The following is a 5,694-nucleotide window of genomic DNA, read 5'->3' on the forward strand; positions in this document are numbered from 1 at the left end:
ACAAATACACCAAATCTGTGCACTGGCAGTTGTTTGATGTTTGAACGCTGTTTGGGACAAGATTGCTTCATATCCCAGTTATCCCATTTTCTGCTTTCAGCCCCTGTTAACACAGTTGCTCATATTCTGTCATAGTGTGTTTTTCTCTTGGAAGATGAGATGACACACAGTTGGTTTCACTTCTGAGCGAGCTGTTGTCAGAACGAGCTGCAGAAAGTCACTTGAACAACAGAAGATGCTTCTTGTACCTTCTTCATCTCCTCCCATTTCTTTGTTCCTGTGCGTTTCTTCCACCATGCTTGCTTCAAGTTGATACAGAGAAGGGGGGTTTGAAAAACTGTAGTGAGGGAGAAAGAAAATGGTTTGAATATTCATGTTTGGATAACAGTTTGGAATGTGCTTATATTCTTACTGAGGATTCAGATTGGTTTCAAGTGGGCAGTGTTTGCATCTGAGCTAAAAACTAATTAGGTCACTGATGCAGAGAGAGGTCCCAAATCATTCTGTGATGCTATGGCTGTGGTTCAAAGCTGAACATGGATATTTTCCCCCTTTTATAAATTGTTTATAACTTTTTTCATCCTAAACCAGCACAGCAAGTATGAGAGTCACCCAGTTTTGCCAAACGTCTGTCCCTGACCCACCAGAACGATTGTTTATGTGACTGTGCTCATTTCCCCATCCCAGAGGCAGTCCCTCTTGTAAATCCAACACAGCTTATGTCCGCGGACTCTTTTGGCAGAGGCACAGCTAAAACCAAGCTGTGGGCCATCCTTCATCAAAGGCTCTGTGTGACTGTGCAGTGGTGCCATGCGAGCAGCTTCTTACGGCTCCAGTTGAGGAGCTGGACTATAATGAAGTGAAAGATGCTTTTCATCAGCGCTGAATCGGTGTGACAGATCTATTGCAGTCGGGTTTAAAAGCAGCCGGTGGGAAGGGGTTTGGGATGGGGGAGTGGGGAGAAACCGGGAAAGGCATTTTACTGGACGTGGCTGCTTTCCGGATAAGCGAAGTGATTGCCAAATTTAATAGCACCCTCTCCTGGTTCTTGACAGAATAACAGGGATGTGGATCTTGGAGTAAGGCTGCAAGTACAGGAAGGTCACAACTGCTTGTTTCCTCAAATGCAATGGACTTGGTGAAGTTTCTGTGAGCAATAAAGGCAGCTAAGTTAAAATACTGTGCTAAAATGGCTCTGCTTTTCATTAAGGCAGTTGTTGCTTTAATCAAAACTTGAGGGGACCACTGTGTATAAGAAAACTGATCAAAGTTGCTTGGAAAGCTTGCACCATAGAGCAGATGATGCTCTCAACTTCCTGAACATTCTTCATGCTGCAGAACACCAGAACAGGGCCAGCAGTTATCCCTTCCCCCTCTACTGCTCCTGCCTTGGGCTCTGAATCACTCAGAGACAGGACATTCCCTAAAGGAAGCAGTGACCAGCATGCTGAGCATCGTAACCCAGGCTCCAGCAACAGATGCTGTTACCCTGTGTTTCCACCAGTGTCCTATTGCTTTAGTTGTCAGGAAGTGACATACCTAAAAGCCAAAAGCGTTGCCTGGCTGCATTCCCATGTTACTCTTTGGCCTTATAAAGCTTGTTTCACTTCACACACACGTGTAAATCAGGAAAGAAAGGGTTGGTGCCACCCACTGCTCCTGTGCAGGGCAAGCATTGAAACTGCCATCAGTGGCATGTCCTGAAGTGTATTCTCTTTGCCATATGCATTTCAAGCAGAGTCTGGCAGTTTGCTTCCTCACTGGAGCCTGGCTGCAGCAGCCCCTCTGTGTGTGCTTTCCCAAAGGAATCCAGGCTTGTCTGTGAGCTGTTCTGCCTGGACAGACCCAAGGGGAATCATGGTGGTCAGCAGGGTTCCAGCAGATCAAGGTGCCAGTGAGTGGTTCAGCAGGCAGGAGCAAAGCAGAAGCTGTATCAGCGCTAACAAATGTGGTTTCTGTGTTTATCAGGCCTGTCTCTGCTGTTTCCGGGCCATGACTGCCCATGAGCCTTTGATTAGATAAGTTGGAAGTGTTTTTCCATGTCATTAATAAGAAGAGGTGGGAACTTGAAATATTTGAACAAGTTACACTAACAATTGCAGCACTAAAGCTCTCCCAGTGTTGCAAGAAATACATTAACCTGGAGTAAGTTAAAAACCTTGGGTTCTTTTTCAAGAGGAGCAGCCTGACACAAGTTGTTCTCAGTTCCTGTTCTGCATTTACTGCCTTGGACATTTTTCCACTGTTGAATAGTAGGTTTAGACATTGTCTCACTTCCACAGGACACACAACATAAAAATGTCCATTTTGCATACCTGAAGTGCTGCAGAGATGGACCTGACAGCAAAGTGTGGAGGACAAGCTTGATGCCCCTCTTTTAGCCTGCAAAGAGGTATGGAATGATATGAAGCCCCCAGAATGGAAGGGCAAAAGGCAAGACTGCTATGGGTATTGCTTGAGACTGAGTGCCTCAGTACAGGACCAAGTCACAGGGGCAGAGTTCTGGTGTTTCCTGCAGCAGCAAGTCCCTCTCAAGGAATGGGAGACCCACTCATGCACTGTTCTGTTGGCCACTATTAAAACCCAGGATTCTCAACATCCCGGCCAGGCTACTTGGGAAATCCACAGAGAAGACCTCTTGGATTATAACTACGATCTACCATATGACGAAGACAATCGGGCTCAGGGAACACCTCCAACTGCTGCTCACTCCACATCTGTGACACCATTTCTTATTAAAGAGGTATGAAATTACCATCTTATTAGAGCAAAGCTTTCATCCTGAAGCCAGAGGAGTACGAGCTGTGTGTTTCACCCTTTCATCCCTTCTCCCCACCCACTTCCTCTGCTACTGCAGAGGAATAAGTGAACTCTTTGTGATCTTTCGGCAGGTTTCATCTCCCAAGCTGCTTAATAGATTACCAGCAGTGTCCCGGCTAACAGATGGCTGGAAGGGACAGCAGTGCTGCAAAGTATTAAGTAAGTAAATTATTCCCATCTCAGGATTGGTCCCATTCACTGCGTTCTGTAGCTTTAAAGCATTTTCCATCCACTCGGATGAATATTTGTGTATCATCATTTATGGAACATGAACAAAATCTCTCTGAACCCAAATTTCCAACCTCGAGGCGACTTGTTATTTTTGGAGTCATCGCTAGGCCTTGGGCAAAGGCTGAAGGGAAATCTTATCCTCTGTAGTTGGGCCAATAACACTGTAAACTTAAAGATGAGCTGTCTTTTGCTGAGCTCAAGATTAGGCAATGGACCAGGCTCTCCCTAAGCAAAACTACTGAGCGTGGCGATTTCTTGGTAATTGTTTGTGTTTGTGATTTGGACTCTTTGCTCTGGTTTGCTAAAAAAACCCCTTTCATGTGCAAGCGTGGAATGTTCTGCGAGAGGAGGGCTGCCAAAACCTGAATCAGGCTTTTCTTCTTCTTCTTTCATTTCCCCCATGCACACTTGAGGTGAGAGGCTACGAGTTACGAAAACAGAACTTGGAAGCGATGAGGCTTTTTGAGGGCTCAGCATCTTCAAAGAGGGATGCCCAAGGAGGTGGTGACCCCAGACAGACCCCAGCGGGTGGATGGAAAGGGAAAGCTGCAGAGCTGAGTGCTGCCAAAGGGAGCTTATGCTCAAGGTTACACCACTGAGGTTTAGCTATCCTTGTGTATGTAACTGGCGTCACAGCAAAGCGCTCAAACTGGGCAGGGAAGGAGGGAATGGGGGAGATCTATGTACCAGAGGGTCTTTAAAAAGGCCTTTATAGTGTGCTAAATTAAACTGAGATAGCCTAAGCAGTGACCAAAGTGACACAAATGAAGAAAAAAGGCTTTTATTCTGCATTCAGCCTGGTTTCAGTTCTGGTCCCATGTGGAATGACTGTTAGAGCAGGGTTGCTGTAGCTACACTATGAAAACCATTATTCACCTCGCCATCATTTCTTCATTTGCCCGTGGATTTGTTCAGCTGGGAGCTAAGGTCTCCAGAAGCATGACGTGACTCTGGCCTGCCAACTTCAATATTACTTATGTGGAAGCAATCTCCTATTAAGCAGCATTTTGCTTCAAGGCACATCTTGCTTCACCAGGTTGGAGATTAATGGGTGTCTGGACTACAGCAGAACAAAGCACCCACTTCCAAAAGGATGTGCAGTCCTCACATCCACCCTCTTTTTACTCTTCACGGTCTTTGCCCTGCTCTTTCCCCTTTCCAGTTTTGCACAGGTATAAATCACACCAGGATTATTGCTTTTTTTCCACCTTCATATTCTCCTTCAAAGCTCATAAATACAGTGGGTAGTGGCTGTTGTACCTCTGGAGGGCTGATGGATCACAAACCCTCCTATCAGGCCTTGGAAGAGGCTGGCCAAGGCAGTGGTGGAGTCACTGTCCCTGAAAGTGTTCCCACACTGTGTAGATGAGGCCCTCAGTGACATGGTTTAGTGGTGGCCTTGGCAGTGCTGGGGTAACGGTTGGACTTGATGAGCTTAAAGGTCTTTTCCAGCGCAGCTGATATAATTCTATATGTACCCTACAAACACCATCAGTTTTCATCAACAGGAAAAAAACAGTGATGGGAAAAATAAGTAATTGTTACCGAGCTTTCAAAGAAAACCCCAAGGAAAATTATGGCTCACAGCAGTGTGAGCATCACTGTTCTCATTGTAAAGCATGTTACAACACGTAGCCTGTTCCATAACATATTCCATTTTTCCCCCAACCCTTAGATGCATTCCACAGTTCTGGTGCATTCAGGCGCCTCTGTAGGAGCCAGCAGTGGGGATTTTGCCAGCAATCCCAGTCTCTCAGAATCACTGGTTTGGGTTGGGAGGGACCTTAAAGCTCAGTTCTAACTCCCTGCCATGGGCAGGGACACCTTCCACTAGAGCAAATTGCTCCAAGCCCCAGAACGTGCACATGGCAACGTGGAGCATGAACAGGGGAATGCAGAAGGAATTTACAGTACCCTTCACTGGGGTATGGCCATTTTTTCTATTTCCTAATATATAGAAGCCATATAGAAATGTTCAGAACAGGCCTTCAGAGATCAATAAGAACATGGTCAAAACAGGTGAATCACTGGGCAGGGAGATGGAACTGGATAAGCTTTAAGGTCCCTTCCAACACAAACCCGTCTGTGATTCTATGATCTGTACAGCCATCCATTTCTATGTTTTTATGTGCATATATGTATCACACCCTCAAATCTGAAAGGATGCCCCACATACAATCGTTGCTCATCAGGCTCAGTTAGCTCATCAAAGACACTTGGTTCAAACCGGGCTGTGCTGAACCTCGATCATCACTGAGAAAAGCCACTATTGAAGATGGAAGTCCCCAGCAGAGCCTCTCCAAGAGCAGCGCTGTTAACTGGACCTCTGGTTGACCTCCAGCACAAGAGGAACACTGTCCCACGAGCGGAAGATCCTGGTCAGAGCCTCAACAATGTGGGAGGCTTCACAGCAAGCGTGTGAATCACTGCTTGTGCTGGTGAGCGATGGGATGGGTCACACACATGGGGCTGGCAAAGAGGCTGCTGCTTGAGAGGAGAGCTTTAAAAGAGAAGGGATTTTCCCTGTGGGTGATTTTTGTTTAGTTTTGGTTTATTCTTCGCCAACAAGACTAGAAATGGAAGTTTGAGCCTATCCCTGTTGTAGCTGTACCGATAGAGATGGAGTGACAGCAAAAGTGCATT

Source organism: Psittacula echo (assembly GCF_963264785.1).
Source record: "Psittacula echo genome assembly, chromosome: 6".
Classification (NCBI taxonomy): Eukaryota; Metazoa; Chordata; class Aves; order Psittaciformes; family Psittacidae; genus Psittacula; species Psittacula echo.